Raw genomic sequence first — 23,392 nt, 5'->3', positions numbered from 1 at the left:
GCGCGAGACAGTCGCCTAAGAGAACAGACCTGTTTTCAAATTTTCCATCATAGCGCTCTTTGATAATCCTTAAAAAAAGGTCGTCACGTGTCCGGGTGATATGATGACTGCTGCGACTGCACGTGGCATTTGCACTGCGATTAAATTTTCTCCATCATTGAAGGCCTTGAAAAGTAGTCGCCATAATTGTGCTTTTCTTGCAATGCACAATACTATTCGGTGGGCATCACTGCATTTTGCAATAAAACATAGTAGCCATGATTTCAGTGTGCTATCTTTGGCGTCATATGCAACAATGTTGCCTGCTGGGAAGCTGGAGAATCACTGTAAAAGTTTGTCCAGTTGCATACAAATCGATAATTAATTAATGAGGCGTCCGATTTGAATGCGGTCTTGGGCAAAATTGTAGCTGATAGGAGTTTCAAGGGCCAACTAACTCCTTAGGTCACTTGGGGAAATGTTACGGTCGATTGAATGAAAAACATCGTTTTCCCATGGTAATTCCCATACAAACTTTGAAGGGCTTGTGCACTCTCAATTTTCAACCAAATGAGCTCAAATTTTGGGAGAAGGCATATAATCTAATTAGGAATCGAATAAGCGGTGTGGAGCAAAAACGATTTTTTGAACCACGCTAATGGATAATCCTACAGTGAATTCTTCAGAAATTCCTCAGCAGAGGCTCTCAGAAAGTTTTCCAAGGTTTAACTCACAGAAAAATCAAAATATTGTTTCAAATCTTTCTACAAGAATTTCATTTGAAATTCCCTGAATTCTTAAGAATTTTTTGTCTTACCGTCAGTGATTCTTCCAAACAATCTTTAATGAATTATTTCTGATTTTTTTCCAAAGATTCTTTCAGAAATTACTATTCATTGAGTTCTGAAATACCCTCAGAGGTTTATTCAGAAATTTCTTGGTTTATTTTTTTAGAAATTGCTCAAGAATTTTTTCAGAAATTCCTTTTGAGTATCTTTCACAAATTTCATCAATTTTTTCCTCAGAAAATTACACTGGAGATTACCTTAAAAATTTCTATAGAACACCTTTTATAAAGTTCATCAGTAATTTCTCCATGAATTCCTTCAGAAATTTGATGGTCAAAATATCTTCCAGGGATTCTGTAAGAAATTGTTTTGGGAATTTCTTAAAAAAATCTTTTGGAATTTCTTCAGGAATTCTTTCAGGGATTTCTTTAGAAAACCTTCCATAGATTCTTTAAGATTATAAAGGGTCTTTTGAAATTCTTATTCTTCCAAAGACTCCTTAAAAACAATCCTTAAGTGATTCCATAAGAAAATTCCTCCTGAGATTCTTTTATTTCTCCAAGAACTGATTTAGAAAATCCTTCTTGGATTGCTCCCAAAATTAGTGCATGCAAATTGCAAACCCTCAAAGGATTTTTTTTCGAGAAATCTTCTACCGATTTACATAAAAAATCTTCTTTGGATTCCTTCAGAAAATCGTTCACGCAGATCCTTCAGAAATTACTCCAAGAATTGCTTTATGAAATCTTTCAAAGATTTCTTCAGAAGTTCTTCTTTTCAGAAAATCTTCTAAAATTCCCTTTAAAAAACCTCCTTTCTTCAGTTTTTTTTGTTACGGATTTTCAAAAATTGCTTGAATATTGAAGGAATTTCTAAAGATATTCCTTAACGAGATTTTTTCTAGAATTTATCCAGTGATTTCTACAGATTTACGTAAGACTTATTTCAATTGTTGAAACTGAAATATCCAGAGAAATTTCTGCAGAAAGTCCTGCAGAGATTCCTTCAGGGTTTCATCTGGGTATTTCGCTATGTGATGTGATATATATCAAAGATATTTGCATTCATTTAAAAAAATTCTCCAGAAATACATATTTCCTAGAAATTTTTATAGGGATTTTAGTAGAAATATTTCCAGATATTTGTTCATGTGTGTTTCTAGATTCCGGGGTTTCCTTTAGATATATCGCCCCCTTAATGCTAGAACTAGGTAACTCGTTTTTGGAAGTGTGGCCTAGTTCTAGCATTAAAGGGGCGATATGTGCACTGATTCTTACAGATACTCCTTTAGAAAATCGCCAAAGAATTTTATAAGAGATTCTTAGGAAGATTCTCAAGGGTTTTTTCGTGTATTCCTGCAAAAATTTCTACATAAATTCTTCTTTGATTTGCTTAAGAATTTACCTCACCTTGAGGAATTGATTTAGCAATGCCTTCAGAATTCATTTAGAAAGTTCTCCTTGGAAATTTTCCCTAGTATTCAGTATTTCCTTAGGAATGGTCATGAATATCTGTAGCAGGTTTGTTGTTTGTTTATTTTATTAACGACCTTTTAACTCAAGTAAGTGTCATTCAGGTCTATGCATACAGGGATAGCAGGGATAGGAAATGTAATAAGTCGAGCACTGGACACTGAAGAAATCTGTAAGTCGCAGACGAAATAGGCCATCTGTCCGAAAATAAGCAAAGTAGTGAAATTAAAAGGAATTTGCTCGCCCTGTTCTAGTTTTTCTGTAAAAGTTTTTTTTTTGTTGCAAAAGTGAAGTGTTTTTTTAAATTTGCAGTGAAAAAGTTCTACTGAAAGTTCCAAATTGTTAGTGAAGTTAACTGTTAATTACTAATTTCTCTGTCCCTAGTAAGAAATGTTTATCGACAACATCATTCATTTTTGCTTCGTATATACCTGTGTGCGTACAACCTGTGTTCCAGGAAGTCGATCTTAGAAAATTTCTATTGGTCGTTTTGGAAGACTGCTGCTGATTTTCAGAGAGAAATTGGACGAGCTTCAGTCAGTAAAAAAATATCAGCGTGTTTTCCTGTTGCAGAGTTATATTCTTTCTAAAAATTTTAAAACTTCTAATATGTAGTATTTCTCTAATTTCTAAAAAAAAATTAAATTAAAAAAAAACATTTTTTTTTTAAATTTTTCAAATTTCTACAAAATTTTCAAATTTGTATTTTTTTTTAATTTAAAAAATCACTAATTTTTTTTCAAATTTCTAAAATTTTTAAAATTTCTTTAAGTTTTAAAATTTTTTAATTTTTTTATAATTTCTAAAATTTTAAAAATTTCTAAAATTTTTAATTTTCTAAAACTTGCAAAATTTCTAAAAATTTTAAAATTTTAATAAATTTATAAAATTTCTAAAATTTTCAAAACTTATATAATTTTTAAAATTTTAAAATTTTTTCGGAATTAATTAAAATTTCTAAAATATTAAATGCTTTTGGCATTCATTCTCTGAATTCTCTAGGTGTCCCTTCTGGAATCCCTCAAGAAGTTCTCTCTGGGATTCCTTCTTTTGAAAATTCTTCCTTGTGGGATTCCTCTAGAAACTCCTCTGGGAATTACTTCAGAAATGCATACCGGGATTCCTCCAAGAATTCCCATTGGGATTCTTTCAGGAATTTCTTCTGTAATTACTTAAGATCCTACTGGAATTCCTCCGGGAGTTCATTTTGGAATTATCTAAAAATGTTCTCAAAAGAGATCCTCCAGGAGTTAATTGCAAAGTCCCTCCAGGAGGAGGAGTTTGAAAAAAAAATTCCTGAATAAACTTCTACAGGAATCTCAGAAGAAACTCTAAGCGAGCATGGAAGGATTTCCTGGAAGAGTCTCAGACAGAATTCAAAAGGGAATGTCTTCAGGATGATTCCGGTAACTCGTGGAATTGTCAAACTAAAGGAGAAAAAAAACCAAAAGAAATCCTGCAAGAGGTTCATGAAGAAATCCCGGAAAGAACTTTTGGATCAATCCCAAATGGAACTTCTTTAGAAATCTTTAAAAAAATCTCGTATAAGAATCATAGAGGGAACTTCTGAAGGAATCTTCTAGAAGAATCTTCTTGAGAAATACCAGAGGAATCTCCGGATGAAGCCTGAAATAAACGTGTGAAACAACGTGAAAGGAATTCTTGGAGGAATCGCAGAAGGTGTTTCTGAAGAAATCTCAGGAAGAATACCTGATAATGTTTCGAAAGACATTGCTAGAAAGTTCGTCTATATGTACGTCAATTCCTTTATATTGTCAACCCTTTGGCTAACTAGGGGTCCATCAATTTAACTAAACAATAGTGATTTACATTATTTTTATTATATTCCAGTGACCTACTGTCCTATTGGAAAATCCCATAGTTTATGTAAATGTAGCGAAAATTACCCATATTCCTCTTGATGTTGTTAGTAAATTACATATCTTAAAAATGATTCCATCAAACATTCAGTATTTCAAAGAAACAGCATCCTAAGATAGCTGACGTTATCGCTGTTTGTCGCTGATGTAACCGCCGCCGTGCGGTGTATTTTTCGGAAATAAACATACGACCGTACCACTGATGAAGGACCGTTGACAGATGTGTTTCTTGCGCTGCTTTGTGCTGTTTTCTGCTGCTTATTGAAGCTATTTCTGTAAACTGTATGGTTTCGCAGGGTGGACGTATTCAAGCGAAGCACACGTGCCTATATCTCAACGTATGTAGGGTTTGTATAATATTTGAATATCGTCTCACACGGTGTCGTCGATTTGGTGATTTACTCACGTTCAGAATAACTGCATCGTTCGATGTTGTGGAGCTAGAATTACTTTTGATCATTTGGGAAGAAGTCACAACTTAATTTCAAAAGTTTTTCATTTCTCTACAAAAAGTCTTTCCGATCCTTTTAGTGTTCTCAGAACACTACTGTTCTGAATTTGGCAATGAGTCGGTGCACCACCAATCCCTTAAACTGCAACAATATTGCTTTTAATTTCGAGACTTGTCGGCGAGCGTTGTGTATCAACAACTACACTATCTCCCGACTGGCGGCAGCCAGCCAATGGCTTTTCTTTGATTTCCAACCAGAAAATACTAATTTTAGCCGGTACAGTTACTTTTAACTAACTAACATGCCAGGCGTACGACTACGACGTTCAGCAAACTGCAACTGTACCACCGCCAGAAGCGATGATACCAAGCTCAGCCGCCGCACCGGGTGCAGTCAGCGCTGCAGCGACTCGAGATGATAGCGAAAATAAACTCCGATACTCGAGATAGGGAACACAAGAAGAACGCTCCCTTGCATTCGGTGCACTTGACATTTTGAAGATGGATAGGCTTTGCGCGCACATATTTGATTATTTATCATGCGGGGATTTGCGTTGGAATATTATATGTACTGTCCCCAGATGGTTCTATATTTACCGGAATTAATCCAGAATAATTAGTCACTAGGTACATTCAAGTAGCAAACTGTAGCATTTTTCTTTCGAACCACTTATTTTCCACAATGGGAAAAACAAAGCATCTTGAGAAATTGTAATAGTTATAGATGAAAATGAAGCCTAACCAAACGAACGCTTTGGGTTAATATATTTTATATAGTCACAAGAATCAATCTCATAAACTGTAATGTCTTCACTGTATTATTGTGTTTTTTCGCTATGGACTTATCCACCGATGAACCGAATTCATCGCGGTCCGAGAATTTTGACACTAGAGCGGGGCCGTTCCAATCAGAATTGGACGATTCTGATTGGAACAGACCCCGCTCTAGTGTCAAAATTCTCGGACCGCGATGAATTTGGTTCATCGGTGGATAAGTCCATTATGTATCTATGCATCGTAGAATGCTGCGGGTAATTCTCGGTGTAAAACAAAAATATAGTGTGCGGCGTAGACTCGTATACCACGAGTTGTATTGAGTATACAAGAAGCAAATATTGTGAAACGTTTGAAACTCGGCAGACTTCAGTGGGCTGATCATGTAATGTCGGAAGCAGTTTTGAGAAAACAATCAGCAGGGAACCAGGCAGAGGTCAGCGGCTTCGTGGACTGACCTATGCCTACGATCTCCGCATTGTTCAAGTGCTTATCGAAGTGAAAGAACTGAAACAGCCTTTTGCTAGGTAAAATTAGGACAAAAATCTTATACAGGTACCAGTTCGACCCTCACAAACCAAACAACAGTGTTTCTCGAAAGAATCTCGACCATATGGGAAAAACAAAATTATTATTGTGTTAAGCAGATACATGTTTTTCTGACTTTATATTGTAAATCCTCATGACCTATGCATTGTACTGCATTTTTGAGTTTTATAAGAATTCAAAATATGCATAACCTTTCCAAACCCGTTTTTTAAAATGTTGATCTAAGTTTCATTTTTCGTCATCTGAAATAGATTTAAACATGTTCCTTTCTAATCCGAGTTTTTTTTTCATTTTGATTTTTTTCATTTTCTATTTTCGAACGTTCCTACACATTTATATTTTTCCTGGAAGCCTATTTGGGATACCAAATTTTTATCTAATCTAATCTAATCTAATCTAACACAAACGCAGCCAGTACGAGAAAGCATCCTGGAAAATAATTAGGTTAGATTACGCCCAATTATTTTTCTTGTCAATATTGAAACTTGCAGCATATCAGGGATATGACACAAGCATCAAAGCGGCCAGGCCTACTACGTTGTGTTTACCGCGAAGATGATTCTCTGAATTGTCTCGAGTTCAAGTATACGACATATTCGAATTTTTGGGATACCAAATTTTTAATATAAAAACATTTTCAGATTTTATTGTTGAAATATTTAGTTTTTTGTCATGAAAATTTTTAATTGCATCCCGTCTAAAGGCGGGGTGGGTCTAGTATGGGAAAATATGATTTTTTTTATTTTCAAATAATCATATCTTAAAAGCATACATCTCCGATTCTTTATATGCTACGCAAAATTTTCTAAATTTTTGGATGAGGGACCCAGATGCAAAAAAGTGTAAGTGACCATTTTTTCGATTTTGAGCTGAGCATTTGAAAAAAATCTTAAGATTTCAAACTTTTAGTAACTTGTTTAAGATTGTTTTTACAATGGTTAGAAAAATTACAATAAATCCGATAAAATTTGTTCAATTATTAACTCCATAGGGTAGCGAACCACTTGGGCAGCGGCCGGTATTTTGGGCACTCTTCGCTATAACTCAGTCAATTCCAAACCAATTGACTTGAAATATTGTACAAGACTAGATACTATACGTATCTCATCGCGTTCCAAAAATTGTGTCAATTGGTTCAGAATTGGCTGAGTAATAGCAGAAAAGTGCCCAAAATAGGACCCCTGCCGAGATGGTTCCACTTCCAGTTCAGACTTTAAACATGTCAAAAATTCAAAGCTCCCATATGTTCAATACAATCCTAGGTGCAAAACTAGAGTCCTATCAAATTTTGAGCCATTCCGGTGGTGATTTAATGGTGGCCCAAAAGCAAAATAGGTTTATATGGGAATTATTATGGAGAATTTTCGAAAAAGGGTCTCCTCGCTGTAGAGCATTACCACATGGATGAAGTCATAGGGTCAACGCCGAATTGAATATTTCAGATCTTAATGATGAATGTTGCCGAAGACCGGAACATATTTCGACAATCGGGGGAAGAGTTATTAAACAAATTCTCACTCGCATGCGCATTAGCCTGGTACACGGTTTATATGGGAAAATATAAAAAATTGAAAAACTCCAACTCCTGTATACTTTTTGAGTTCCATTTCGTTCCCATATCATGCAAAATTTCAGATCGATCGAAGAAACTATATTTTAGCGCCCGCCATTCTTAGTTTTTCATACGATTTTCTATGGGGAAAATTTACTTCTTCAAAGAAAAATCGCTTGAGGTCACCCATTGATCCCTAAAAATAAGTCGTTGAATGATTTCTGTAGATAACTTCACGAGGAATCAGACCTCCGAAGACCGCAAAGTGATGCGATATTCGTGGAAAAAGTTATTCAGCCTTAACCGATCGATAAAATGACGAGATTTTATTATTTATTGTTATTCCTTACATGTTAAACAGCGTTTGCATGCCATTCGGTTTTCAGTCAATAACTTTTTCCACATGCCTTATATCGCTTTGCGGTCTTCAGAGGGTTTGTTCCTCGTAAAATTTCTAACAGAAATCATTCATCGATATATTTTTAGGGGTTAAGGGGCAACCTGTGGCGGTTTTTCTTTGAAAAAGTGAATTTCCCCATACTAAATCGTATGAAAACTTAAAATAGCTGGCGTTAAAATATAGTTTCTCCGATCGTGCTGAAATTTTGCACAGTTGATATGGGGCCAAAATGGAACTCAAAAAGTGTACAGGAGTAAAATGTATTTTCGTGTCCCACGCTAATGCGCATCTTTATACACGATGTCCTGCAAGATGTGCAAGAAGGTAACACGCATACTATGATTGCGTGTCAAGCGTGTCGATCGAGCTGTGGTCTCCTGTTCAAGCATGCATGAATGAATATTGATTAAGAACTTCTGTTTCGTGAGTCGAAACGAGTTGCGGTCTTCGGCAACATTCATCATTAAAGTATGAAGAATTCAATTTAACTTTGACCCTATGACTTCATCCATGTGTTAATGCTCTACAGCGAGGAGAACCTTTTTAAAAAAATCTTCGTAGTAATTCCCATATAAACCTACTTTGCTTTTGGGCCACCATTAAATCACCACCGAAATGGCTGAAAATTTGACAGGACTCTAGTTTTGCACTAAGGATTGTAATGAACGTATGGGAGCTTTGAATTTTTGACATGTATAAAGTCTGAACTGCCCAATTGCTTCCAATTGGAATCGCTCACGCAGTGCCCTAGTGGACAATAGAGCTGTAAATTAGGTTAAGTGATTGAAGAATAAAAGGCCTATTTTTTATCTATCATCAGGGATTTTTTTCAGATATTTTTCAAAAAAAAATTCAGATTTTTTTTTACAGCGGTTCCTTTAGGATTTTTTACAAACTCCTACTGTTTTTTTTTCAAGAACTTATCCAGTGATTCTATTTCCGATTCCCGAAGGAATGTTCCATGTTTTTTTCGTGGATCCTTCAGTTGCTTGACCTTTTAGGATGCGCGCCTGTTTGGACCTGAAACGGCACCGCGCTCTCGCTGTATACGACGAGCGAGGTTTTTTGGTGGTGTTGCATTTTTTACAACGGCGCGCGTCCTGAAGGGTTAAACACCAATACCCAGAGAAATTCCTGCAGAAACTCCTACAGAGACTCCTTCAGAGTTTCCTCTGTGTATTCTGTATGTGTTTTCTTTGATATTTCTCCAGAATTTCCTCCAAGAATAGTTCTTGGAGTTTCTCCGCGGATTATTTTTGGAATTCATTCAGAAATGTTTCCAGAAGTAGGTATTTCCTAGAAATTAGAAATTTTTCACTTGATTTCTTATGGAAATTTCTCAAGATTTTTTCTAGGAATATTAAGGTCAAACGCCTTTGAATTCCAGATCAATATTGCATCGAAACCTCAAATGTACAAATATATCATATGTACAAAATGTTCATCTAGAAATATGAAGAAGCAATCTTCAAACAATAGTGAAATTTTTATTTTGTTTTTGCTCACTTTTTTAATTTTTCTGTATTAACGAGATTTTTAACCCTAGGTTAGTTCATCTCGGGACCCATGCTTTACTTCCCTTGCGAAGGAAGAACTCACATTTTGTGAGTTTGTCGGGAGTGGTATTCGACCAGGTCCGCACCTTTGCTCACATGTAATGAGCTTGAAATGAGAAGCTATGGTGCGCTGGTACATCTGTTTGAGATTTGTACGCTCAAAATCGTGAGTAGGTGCAAAAGTCGGCCATTGTTGCGGCCATCTTGGGACTCTAACGAGCTTGTTTTTAACAGAGGTTCATTGATTTGGTTTTCCAGATATTTCTCCAGGGATTCTTTCAGAGATAAATCAGCAAATTCTTCCAGATATTCATTTAGAAAATCGTTAAAGAATTGTGAATAATTGTTTAAGAAATTCCAACAGAAGTCAAGCTAGAAAGTGATTCCTTCAGAAACATCTGAAGAGTGTACTTAAGTATTCCAAGGAATACTAAAGGTTGGTTTTCCAAAAATTCTTTCAAGGATTTTTTTCTGAAATTCCTATAGGGATTCCTTTCAAAAGTCCTACAAGGATTCTTCCAGAAATTGCTCCACCTGTTCCTTTGGAAATATCTTCCAAGATTTCTTACGAAATGCTTCCAGGAGTGGTAATCGATATACATGTATCTGTCGAAAGATAAGCATAAAAGTGCGGAATTAAAAGGTAAGAAACTGATTACACTCATTCGAAGAGGATTTTCTGCTTAGAGGATTTGAAAAGTCAGTAGGGGAGATCGGGGCATAATGAACACCCGGGGCGAAATGGACACTCCTGTTTTTGCCGAAACCGTTGACTTTTATGTTAAACTTTTAATGTATAAGTGTAAAGGAACAAGTCATTGTTCTATTTTTCAAAAGTTCCATTTATATTCCTCTAAAATAACCAAAATATCATTGAAATATGTTTTTCATATGGTGAAATTCTTATAATTTCGAAGCAGCAGCAAATAAGGTATTAAGAGTGTTTGAGTGTGTTTATCATAAAACAAGTGAATTGTTACCTTATCTGCATGTATACGCAGATTTAGCATTGGATGAAGTATTTTATTTTTAATCAGAATTTACTCAAAATAGCTATTTTAATATTGTAGTCGATTCGGTCTACAATTCAATATTTGTAAAGACATTCTACCTGCTGTAAATGATTGAAATACATAGGGCACAAGCTAATGTTGTAAGCCAACTGATAATATGCCAAGTTTTTCTATGTTATACAGGCCTGACGTACCCATTTCTGGAGCAACATTTGAAAATGGCCCAAGAGGTCTTGTGACTTTTTTCGAAAACGCTCCGTAGGACATAACAGTAGTCCGCCCACGCAAATGAACACCGTTATCCGAAAGATCGATGTTTGCTCTATCTGATAACGGTCTTAGCTTTTATGAATAAGCTGATGGGGGCTTAGGAGCGACGTGTGAAGTCATTGTTTACCAATGCTTGTATACCCTTTTCAAATGTTGCTCCAGATTTGCTTAGAAAAACTAAATAAAAATGAACATTGTTGACCATTTTTTGAAATCCCTAAGAAAACCTGACATATTTTGTCCGATAACTCAAAAACGAAAAGAAATATCGCAATTCTGACCAAATTTTTGGGCCTTTAGGGTCCTAAAATCACCAATTTCAGTAGAATAGTGTATTTTTTTAACCAAAAAATTTCATGATTTTTCTAACCTCATACATTTTTGAGAACTTTAGGTCCCGTGGGGGACCCTTAGCCTTGGGAATGGTAACATAAGTAACATGAATCTCAAAGGGCTGAATGCACAAGAGGCTGAATACGAAAGGCTAAAATGAAGTAACTGTTACATAAGGCTGAAATTACAAAGGGCTAAAACACGAAAATGCATAAATAAGTTATAGCACTTCTTCCTTCTCTTGGCGTTACGCCTCAACTGAGATAAAGCCAGCTTCTCAGCTTTTCTTTCGAGTCATGTTGTTTAGGAGATTATTCTCTTGCTGCTAACAACATCATTAGAGTTTTTCCCTTCTTCGATATAGATGGTATTCTTTTGAGAAATACAGTCATATTATTGTAGGCATTCAATGATGAATAGCATGCGATTGTAACTGTGGGCAAACAGTCGTAAAACTTTTCGATTCAGAACAAAGTAAAGGAAGCATGTTCCTCCAAAATGACTTAGTTTGACCAACCAAGAACTAGAGGGTGATAGTGTATGTTGGGGTGTAGCATTATTCCCTCCCGTTTGAAAACTAGTTGAATCACTATTTCAGCCTAATGTTATTTCAGCCATATGATGCATTCAGCCTTTCGTGTTTCAGCCTTTTGTTATTTCAGCCCTTCGTGATTCAGCCTTTTGTACGTAACCCTAGCCTTGAGATGCGGACTTTAAATTTTGGCATGATGGTTTTTAAGCTAAAACGAATATATTGAACTTTTGACATTTCCAACTTTTGCAAAAATAGGGACGGCCTAGTGTCCATTATGCCCCTAATCCCCCTACAAGATAAAAAATGTTGAGCTGAAAAGGCTCAATGAAGGGTGTGTTATTTCCATTAGAGTCACCATGCGTATCCATTACCTGTAAAAAAGTTTATGTTCATCATGTTCTCTATAAACATGGATACATCTCAATTAGCGTAGATTCCAGTTATACACAGAAGGAACAGTATACCAAGATTCTCACATGACTCATAAAATTGACATAAAAGAAAGTAATCACCCATGAGCTGTGGGGCACTTCAACTTTCTACAACTCCCGGACCGCTTCGAAGAACCAGGTTCCAAAAATAGATCCTTGGTCGTTGCAACGAGTTCTCCGGATCGGTGCTGCTGTGTCTGTTAAAAGATAAAAAAGTAAAGTCAACGAAGGAAACTTGTCTCGCCGCAAGACACGCGCTACCGTTGTTGCCGTTGCATTGTGTGTTGGTTCGGTTAATATCACAACTCTTTCTTTCGGCGTTGCTCCATTCTATCGTGCATGCTGATGCCAGCAGCAGCAGCAGCAGCAGGATTGTCCGCCAAAAATAGCCGGCGATCGTTAACTCTTGGATGCTTTTGGACGCCACCACCAAAAACCGAGTTATAACGATCGTAAGGTGTTACTGGTGCTGCTGGCGAATCTGCGATGTTGATGGTGTGGCCCGATGCGGTTGAATTTCTTGTTTATTTTTGAACTCGAGGAGAGCGATTCCCCGGTTGAATGTGAAAGTCTTCTTATCGCGCGAAGCATCCACGCGTAAACAAAAACGCATTAGGCTTGGTGCAATACCTACATGATGGCGAAGGCGGTTTGTCTCCTGTGAAGTTGACTTGTTGCCAAGAAGTTGTTGACGTTGTTTTTAGTAATGGGAAGGGGTTACATTTTCGTGATGTCTATTTTATGAATATTTAAGGAAAGGAGTATAAACCTTGATTAACGAAATGAATCTTATAAAGTTCTAGTGTTAATTATGTGTTTTTTATTTATTTTTTATTTACAGGTAATTCGAAGTTGTCTTGCCCAACATTAAGTAAGTCTAAATAACCAAAATAACCAAACAATGATAAACAAAATTACACGATCACATCAAACAAATTGAGACAATTGAAGATAAAGCTGTTCAAGGGTCGATCAGTAAGTCACTGTCAAGGATTTTCACCGGCTGCAGCAACACAGCTGGTTCTTTAACTTCCCCCGGTCAGTGTGTTTTCTTCACCAACATCATCATCGTCAATCGGAAAATGAAAGATGTCGGTCGGTGAGCACACCGATGAACGGAAGGCGATGGGGGGGATGCTAAAAATAAGGCCTCCCCCGTTGAAACGGATTTTTGTTCATGCTTCACCTATGTGCCAGCTGTTACCCAGCGAGTGTTGAAGGATGTGTGACGGTGTTACGGAAAATGGGGAACGGTTGTTGAGTTTTTCGGTTGTCGCTAATGGGAAATTTCCGTCATTTTCTTTTTCGTATTTTTCTAGCAGTTTTTGTTAGATAATATTTATGTAACTCACCAAGTGGTACAGTTGACGTTATACTTGATATTGTGTTGTTTTCCTTTTCTTTTGCACCGAAATTTAGCCGAAAGAAAAATATATCAGACGCGTTTTAAACTTGTAGATTTAGAACTACAAGTTTACAACTTAGCAAATCTGCAAAACCTTCATTTAAAACATCTTCTTTGGCTTTGTTGGTTTAGCGGCTGTCGCTTCTGATGTAGAAGGTTCTGACACAGACAAACAGACGTAACACCTTGAACGATTTTCATGGAAATTCATCGCCCAGTTCACACTACCATCACCAAGTGGAAAAGTTGCACGAATCACTGTGTTGTGCAATATCGTCAACAGAAGGCGCTAGTGTGAAACGTCAAACGTATAGAAAAATGATGCGTGCGCCTCTGGTTGTGAAAGCCACAACTATAAAAATTTAAAATGATCGTTAAAAGCGTGGTCGATGGAAATTTCGCAAGTGTTACGTCTGTTTGTCTGTGGTTCTGAGTTCAATCCATGGCACGTCCCTTTCCTCCGGCTTTCTGTATTTTTTTTTATCAATTTACTCCATCTTTTTTACTTTTTTCAAGTCATGACTATTCATATTATAATCATAGCCTTTGCTAGAACCAAAATCCGATTGAAAAAAAAAACCGCATCCTTCCTTCAAACATCACAGTACAATGCTAATCTGTCATACCAAGCCTTCAAGTTATGAACCAGTGCCGCACCATATTCAGAATAATCACCACACATTCTGCCACCTTACGCCTGGCATCCGCACACAAACGTGAACCCTATGCCACACAGATATTTCACACGCACTCCGACATTCCAGCATACATTCGTGAAGATTTAGATACACGGCCTGCAGTGGGAAAGCCAATTGCAACATCACTTCCTACCTTCACAATAACCTACAATCTGACGTAGCTGGGCGTCATTCTCGCCTTTTTAAAAATAAGAGATTACCTACACTCATACATTAAAGGTGCCTGTTGATTGGGCGATCAATCAAGCTCAAGCTCAATTTAGACTTGGCAGTATCAATTAATCTTAAGAACAGGTTGCTGGAGTTCATAAATGGCTAACACAATGAGCATCTTAAATTCTATTTTTTTTTTTGAGAACTCAGGTCTTGTTGTTACTCGTATGTTACTCGTTACTTGCTTATTCGTAGTACACATTGAGCAGTTTTTTGGGCCTAATGTGACCGAGTTAAAATCTACTGTTGCCAGACTCAATCCTCCTTCAACACGATCGATTGAAATCCATAAGTGGCCAATAAGTATCTCTTAGTGGGAGTACCTTGTTAGGAACGTTTGGAAAATGAAAATCATGAGGAAACGTTTAACATCTTTTATTCCAGTTACTTACTCCGAAACACTATCAAGAATATCATTAGTTTCTACTGAATTATACAACCAATGCTTTTTTCCCGAACGTGATTCGTTATTTTCATACTCTTCGTGGTATCCGAAGTTTCCCTGATGGTGAGAAAGCGGTTTCGAAGGCTTCTGTCCTGGCTTTCCTCTGGAAGGTTTATGTTGACTTGCAAGGTGAAGGAATGATCCGAATCCGGTGAAGGAAGATACGCCATAGCTAGGAGGTGAACCTCCTGAGCCAGGACCTGGATTCATTCCACCTGGGTGTGGCGAAGTTCCTGGACCTGGATTCATTCCACCAGGGTGCGGACCGGTTCCTGATCCTGGACATGGATTAGTTCCACCTGGGTGTGGCGAAGATCCAGACCCTGGACCTGGGTTCCACCCACCTGGGTGCGGATCAGTTCCTGAACCTGGACATGGATTCATTCCACTTGGTTGCGATGTAGCTCCTGAACAACAACAAGGATTTGTTCCTCCTGGGTGTGGAGAAGTTCCTGACCCTGGACCTGGGTTCCATCCACCTGGTTGCGGTGCAGGTCCTGGCACTGGACATGGATTCGTTCCACCTGGATGTGGTGCAGGTCCTGAGCCTGGACCTTGGTTCCACCCACCTGGTTGCGGTTCAGGTCCTGGCACTGGACATGGATTCGTTCCACCTGGGTGTGGCGACGTTGCTGAGCATGGGCCTGGGTTCCACCCACCCGGTTGCGGTACATTTCCGGATCCTGGACATGAATTCGTTCCACCTGGGTGTGGCGAAGTTCCTGAGCCTGGACCTGGGTTCCATCCACCTGGATGTGGTGCAGGTCCTGACCCAGGACCTGGGTTCGACCTACTTGGTTGCGGTGTAGTTCCTGAACCACAACATGGATTCTGTCCACCTGGGTGTGGTGAGGTTCCTGAGCCTGGACCTGGGTTCCACCCACCTGGTTGCGGTGCAGGTCCTAGCACTGGACATGGATTTGTTCCACCTGGATGTGGTGATGTTCCTGAACCAGGACCTTGGTTCCACCCACCTGGCTGCGGTGTAGGTCCTGAGCCTGAACCTGAGATCCTTCCATATGAGTGTGATACTGTTCCTGACCCTGGACCTGGGTTTATGCCATCTGTGTGTGGTGAAGTTCCTGACCCTGGCCATGGATGCGCTTCCCCTGAGTGTACCGATGTTCCTGATCCTGGACCTGGGTTCCACACACCTGGTTGCGGTGCAGCTCCTGAACCTGGACATGGATTCGTTCCACTTGGTTGCGGTGCAGTTCCTGATCCACAACATGGATTTGTTCCACCTAGATGCGGTGAAGTTCCTGAGCCTGGACCTTGGTTCCACTCAACTGGTTGCGGTGCAGTACCTGAACTTGAACATGGGTTCGTTCTACTTGGTTGCGATGCAGGTCCTGATCCTGGACATGGATTAGTTCCACATGGATGTGGTGCAGGTCCTGAACCACAACATGGATTTGTTCCACCTGGGTGTGGCGAACTTCCAGAGTATGGACCTGGGTTCCACCCACCTGGTTGTGGTGCATTTCCTGACCCAGTACATGGATTCGTTCCACCTGGTTGTGGTTCAGGTCCTGACTCTGGACCTTGGTTCCATCCACCTGGTTGCGGTGCAGATGCTGACCCCGAACCTGAGATCCTTCCATTTGAGTGTGATACAGTTCCTGACGCTGGACCTGGGTTCATTCCATCTGGGTGTGAAGTTCCTGACCCTGGCCATGGATTCGCTTCCCCTGAGTGTGGCGAAGTTCCTAACCCTGGACCTTGGTTCCACACACCTGGTTGCGGCACAGTTCCTGAACCACAACATGGATTTGTTCCACCTGGGTTTGGCGAAGTTCCTGAGCCTGGGCCTGAGTTCCATCCACCTGGTTGTGGTGCAGGTCCTGACCATGAACATGGATTCGCTTCACATGGATGTGGTGCAGGTCCTGACCCAGGACCTGAGTTCCATCCACCTGGTTGCGGTACTGTTCCTGAGCTTGGACATGGATTCGTTCCACTTAGTTGCGGTGAAGTTCCTGACGCTGAGCCTGAGATCCTTCCATACGAGTGTGATACAGTTCCTGACCCTGGACCGCGGTTCATTCCATCTGGGTGTGGCGATGTTCCTGAGCCTGGCCATGGATTCGCTTCCCCTGAGTGTGGCGAAGTTCCTGACCCTGGACCCGGGTTCCACCCACCTGGTAGCGGTCCAGATCCTGACCCTGGACATGGGTTCGGTCCCCCTGCATTTGGTGAAGTTCCTGGCCCTGGATCTGGGTTCCACCCACCTAGTTGCGGTGCAGGGCCTGACCCTGGACATGGATCTTGACATGGATTCGTTCCACCTGGATGTGGTACAGGTCCTGGGTTCCGCTCTCCTGGTTGCGATGCTGTGCCTGTACCTAAACATGGATTTGTTCCACCTGGTTGCGATGTAGTTCCTGACCCTGGACATGGATTCATTCCACCTGGGTGTGGTGCAGTACCTGAACTTGAACATGGATTCGTTACACATGGGTAAGGTGAAGTTCCTGAGCTTGGGCATAGATTCCATCCACCTGGTTGTGATGAGCTTCCTGACCCTGGACCTGGGTTCCATCCACCTGGTTGCGGCCGAGTTCCTGAACAAGGACCTACATTCATTCCTCCTGGGTATGATGAAGTTCCTGAGCATGGTCCTGCATTCATTGATCCTGTGTGTGGTAAAGTTTCTTGACAAGGATTCATGTTACCTGGGTGCGGTGCAGATGGACATGGATTCGTTCCACCGGGATGTGGTGAGGTTCCTGACCCTGAACCTGGGTTCCACCCACCTGGCTGTGGTGAAGTTCCTATACATGGACATGGATTCGTTTCACCTGGGTGGGGCGAAGTTCCGGACTCTGGACATGGGTTCATTCCACCCGGATGTGGTGCAGTGCCTGAGCCTTGGCCTGGGTTCATTCCACCCGGATATGGCGCAGTGCCTGATCCTGGACCTGGGTTCATTCCACCCGGATGTGGCGCAGTGCCTGATCCTGGACCTGGGCTCATTCCTCCTGGTTGTGGTGAACTTCCTGAGCCCGGATTTGGGTTCATTCCACCTGGGTGTGGTGCAGTTCCTGACCCCGGGTTAGATGGCGATCCTGAACCAGAAGGAGGGCCTGGGTTCCATCCACCTGGATTTGTTGAAGTTCCTGGACCCGAGCCTGGGTTCATTCCTCCTGGGTTTGGAGAAGGTCCACTGCCTGGACCTGGGTTCATTCCTCCAGGGTGTGGCGCAGTTCCTGACCCTGGACCTGGGTTCATTCCTCCTGGCTGTGGTGCAGTTCCAGGACCTGTACCTGGATTTGTACTTCCCGGATTAGATGGGGATCCTGAACCAGAAGGAGGGCCTGGGTGTGGCGCAGTTCCTGACCCCGGGTTAGATGGCGATCCTGAACCAGAAGGAGGGCCTGTGTTCCCTCCATCTGGATTTGTTGAAGTTCCTGGACCCGAACCTGGGTTCATTACTCCTGGGTTTGGAGAAGGTCCACTACCTGGACCTGGGTTCATTCCTCCAGGGTGTGGCGCAGTTCCTGGCCCTGGACCTGGGTTCGTTCCTCCGGGTTGTGGTGCAGTTCCAGGACCTGTACCTCCCGGGTTAGAACCAGAAGGAGGTGCTGGGTTCCATCCACCTGGATTCGTTGGAGTTCCTGGGCCCAAACCTGGGCTCATTCCTCCGGGTTGTGGTGCAGTTGCACTGCCGGAACCTGGGTTCATTCCTCCAGGATGTGGCGCAGTTTCTGATCCTTGACCTGGGTTCATTCCTGGTTGTGGGGCAGTTCCAGGACCTGGACCTTGATTCATACCACCCGTGTTGGATGGGGATCCCGAACCAGAAGAAGCGCCTCCACCTGGATTTGTTGAAGTTCCTGGACCCGAACCTGGGTTCATTCCTCCTGGATTTGAAGATGGTCCACTGCCTGGACCTGGATGCATTCCTCCTGGTCGCGGTACAGTTCCTGAACCTGGACCTGAGTTCATTCCACCCGGGTTTGATGAAGTTCCCGAACCAAATGGAGGCGCTGTATTCCAGCCACCTGGATTTGTTGAAATCCCTGAGCCCGAACCTGGGTTCATTCCACCTGGCCGCGGTACGGTCCCTGAACCTGGACCTTGATTCATACCGCTTGTTTGTGGTGCAGTTCCTGTGCCTGGGGCTGGGTTCGGTCCTCCTGGATTTGCTGATGATCCTGCACCTGTACTAGGATTCAATCCTCCTGGGTTTATTGAAGTTCCTGAACCTGTAGCTGGATTCATTCCACCTGTTTGTGGTGCAGTTCCTGTGCTTGGCCCTGGGTTGAATCCTCCTGGGTTTGTTGAAGTTCCTGAACCTTGGGCTGGATTCATTCCGCCTGTTTGTGGCGCAGTTCCTGTGCCTGGGGCTGGGTTCGGTCCTCCTGGATTTGCTGATGATCCTGCACCTGTACTAGGATTCAATCCTCCTGGGTTTATTGAAGTTCCTGAACCTGTAGCTGGATTCATTCCACCTGTTTGTGGTGCAGTTCCTGTGCTTGGCCCTGGGTTGAATCCACCAGGGCTTGTTGAAGTTCCTGAACCTGAAGCTGGGTTCATTCCGCCTGTTTGTGGTGCAGTTCCTGTGCCTGGAGCTGAGTTCGGTCCACCTGGATTTACTGGTTGTGGAGCTGTTCCTGAACTTGGACCTGGGTTCAATCCTCCTGGATTTATTGAAGTTCCTGAGCCTGAAGCTGGGTTCATTCCACCTGTTTGCGGTGCAGTTCCTGTACCTGGAGCTGAGTTCGGTCCACCTGGGTTTGTTGAAGTTCCCGTGCCTGTACCTGGGTTTAGTGAAGTTCCTGAGCCTGAGCTCGGGTTCATTCCACCTGTTTGTGGTGCAGTTCCTGTGCTTGGCCCTGGGTTGAATCCTCCTGGGTTTGTTGAAGTTCCTGAACCTTGGGCTGGATTCATTCCGCCTGTTTGTGGCGCAGTTCCTGTGCCTGGAGCTGGGTTTGGTCCATCTGGATTTGCTGATGATCCTGCGCCTGTACTTGGGTTCGGTCCACCTGGTTGTGGAGCTGTTCCTGAGCCTGGACCTGGGTTCAATCCACCAGGGCTTGTTGAAGTTCCTGAACCTGAAGCTGGGTTCATTCCGCCTGTTTGTGGTGCAGTTCCTGTGCCTGGAGCTGAGTTCGGTCCACCTGGATTTGCTGGTTGTGGAGCTGTTCCTGAACCTGGACCTGGGTTCAATCCACCAGGGCTTGTTGAAGTTCCTGAACCTGTAGCTGGATTCATTCCGCCTGTTTGTGTTGCAGTTCCTGTGCCTGGAGCTGAGTTCGGTCCACCTGGGTTTGTTGATGTTCCCGAGCCTATACCAGGGATTAGGGAAGCTCCTGAGCCTGAGCTTGGGTTCATTCCACCTGTTTGTGGTGCAGTTCCTGTGCCTGGCCCTGGATTGAATCCTCCTGGGTTTGTTGATGTTCCTGCACCTGGAGCTGGGTTCATTCCACTTGTTTGTGGTACAGTTCCTGTGCCTGGAGCTAGGTTCGATCCACCTGGGTTTGTTGGTGATCCTGTGCCTGTACTTGGGTTCAGTCCACCTAGTTGTAAAGCTGTTCCTGAATCTGACCCTGGGTTCAATCCTCCTGGGTTTATTGAAGTTCCTGAACCTGTAGCTGGATTCATTCCGCCTGTTTGTGGTGCAGTTGCTGTGCCTGGAGCTGAGTTCGGTCCACCTGAGTTTGTTGAAGCTCCCGAGCCTGTACCTGGGTTTTGGGAAGTTCCTGAGCCTGGGTTCAATCCTCCTGGATTTGCTGAAGTTCCTGCGCCTGTACTTGGTACCAATCCTCCTGGTTGTGGAGCTGTTCCTGAGCTGGTTCCTGGATTCATTCCACCTGGGTTTATTGAAGTTCCTGAGCCTGTACTTGGGTTCATTCCACCTGTTTGTGGTACTGTTCCTGAACCAGCGTTCATTCCACTTGGGTTTGATGAAGGTCCCGAACCAGAAGGAGGTGCTGGATTCAGCCCACCTGGATTTGTTCCTGGGTTTGTCGAAGTTCCCGAACCAGGTCCTTGATTCATGCCAGCTGGGTTTGGTGAAGTTCCTGAGCCTTGATTTGGCTTGCTTCCCCCTGGATTCGTAGAAGGCCCCGAACTAGATGAAGAAGATGGATTCGTTCCACTAGGATTTAAGGGAGTCCCCGTACTTGGAGAAGGTTTTGATGCTTGACTTGATGCTTGGTTTGTTCCACTAGGATTTGAAGGAGCACTTGATGGAATTGCGGAACTTAGAAAAGGTTTTATATCCTGACTAGATGCGGCACTCGCATCTCCCGAGTTTGAAGCAGTTCCGGAGAGATTGGACTGGTCCGCTATTCCTGCTTGATTGGCTGCAGCAGTAGCTGCCACAACTTGGGCCGCACTTGGGTTGTAAGTGAAAATATTATGCACTCCAGGTCCATATCTTTTGTACGGATTCGATTTAACACCGCTTTGAATCACTTCGAAACCATAAGATCTACAACAGTATAACAGTAATATCACTATCTTTATGGTTTTGAATCTCATCGTTAAAGTCTTTTAAACTTAATCGTAAACCTTGAACAACACACTAAACGATGTTTCACACGCGAGGTCCGAACTTAAAATGACAGATTAGTACAAAGGTGGAATCGAATTTCCTTATCCAGGAGCAACGGTTCATACTTTCACCTACTTTCACGAAATAATTACAACTTTCTTTTCTCCTGAAAGGGTCAACTTTTACTAGCTTGTAGAGTGCAGTGAACCAAAAAAGAGAATGCACCGAATCCTTTCACATGCATCTTTCCCAAAGCTATAAATAGCACCCAAGGATGTCGCTACCAAAAAAAAAACCTGTTCCCGTTGCTTTGTTGCAAATTTGAGCAATGCATGGAATCCTGCCACCATTATTGAGTACCATCGAACTAAAGGAACCTGTTTTGGAGCAACCGCTTCGCGGTGACCACTTTATATTTAATCCTGATTCCTCGTTATACAACTTGTGCCACACCCCTTGCACTTGATATGCTGAGTAAAAATAGCTTCATTGATTTATTTGAATCGGTGATAAAGTTTTAATAGTCAGGTTTTGTTATAGAAACTGTTGAAGGGTCTATAACTCTCATTTTTAATCAAATGAGAGTTTTTAATATTATTTCAACATTATCTAAAATTGTAATTATACTTTTCAAGGTATTTTAACAAGGATTTACCTACACGGACGGGATTTTCTCTATATTATTGATTGATTATGTCTATTTTCTAGAATCTTTTTATTCAAAAATCTTCAGTATGCTATAATAAATAAAAAATCAACAATTATTCATTTATTGAAGAAACTCTCCGGAGTAGACATCTGTATTACCGTTCTCCTTACCATCATACAAGGTCTGATTCGTCAAATAGATATCATTTTCCAGCAGCAGGTTAACGGTTTGCAGTGTCGAATAAAACTCTTCCAAAGATGCCAGCAAGTTATTTACAGGCTCGCCGGATACGGGTTGTTCACCTTGAACAGACGATTCCCCTTGAGAAACGGAATCTATGTTCGGAGGGATCCTAGTGTGAGTCTGAGTGCCTTCGAGCGGTTTATGCTGATTTCCCAGGTGGATAAGGGTCCCATATCCAATGCTAGGTTTGTTGGGTCCTGTGCCCGAACCCGAGCCAGATCCTTGAGTGTGTCCTGAGTTCATACCAGTTCCAGAGTTTGATGAAGATCCCATGCCATTATTAGATCCAGAACATGGACATGAAGAAGACCCTGATCCTGGATTTGAACCTGAACCTTGATTTCCCGAATGATTAGGACCTGACGATGATGAACCCTGACCTAGGCCGTTTTGTCCTGACCCTGAACCGGAACCCGATGAATTAGGTCCTGAATTTGTTCCACCACCCGGATTGGAGGGTTTTGGAGGTCCGGAGTTATTGGAACCAGTGCCAGGTTTGGGTCCTTGATTAGATCCAGAACATGGACACGATGAAGTTCCTGATCCGGAATTTGACCCTGATGATCCCGAACCATTGTGTCCTGAGTTATTTGATCCCGAAGACGATGGTCCATTACCCTGATTGTGATGACCCATGCCTGGACCGGAACCAGAACCAGAACCCGACGAAGATCCTTGATGGGGTCCTGAGTTCATACCACCACCTGGATTGGAAGGCTTCGGTGGTCCTTGATTAGATCCAGAACATGGACACGATGAAGATCCTGATCCGGAGTTAGATCCCGATTCATGCGGTCCCGAATTGTTTGACCCTGATGACGATGGTCCATGACTGTGATGACCTGATCCTGCACCGGAACCGGAACCCGGACCTGATGAAGAACCCTGATGAGGTCCTGAGTTCATGCCACCACCTGGATTGGAAGGTTTCGGTGGTCCTTGATTAGATCCAGAACATGGACATGATGATGATCCTGACCCGGAATTGGAACCCGGTGATCCCGATCCATGGTGGCCCGAGTTATTTGATCCTGGAAACGATGGTCCTTGACCGTGATGACCTGAACCTGGACCGGAGCCAGATTCCGAACCATGATGAGATCCTGAGCCGCTACCCAGATGAGGAGGTTTACCTGGCCCAGACGAGGATCCTGAACCGTGATGACCACCAGAACTGTGTCCAACTGAACCCATGCCGTGGTTGGATCCCGAGCATGGGCACGAAAATGTGCAAAAACAACATCCGAATGCAGG

General features: G+C 42.1%; 1 protein-coding gene across 2 annotated transcripts in view; it reads left to right on the top strand.

Annotated features, from left to right (window-relative positions):
- LOC109417874 (arginine kinase 1) overlaps nt 1-23,392 on the top strand; it is a 130,339-nt gene that overhangs the window by 63,506 nt on the left and 43,441 nt on the right. The gene's annotated exons all lie outside the window — the stretch shown is intronic.

Source organism: Aedes albopictus, chromosome 2 (genome assembly GCF_035046485.1).
Source record: "Aedes albopictus strain Foshan chromosome 2, AalbF5, whole genome shotgun sequence".
Classification (NCBI taxonomy): Eukaryota; Metazoa; Arthropoda; class Insecta; order Diptera; family Culicidae; genus Aedes; species Aedes albopictus.
The sequence above is the reverse complement of the archived record's forward strand: the minus strand, read 5'-3'. Positions and strand labels throughout refer to the sequence as shown.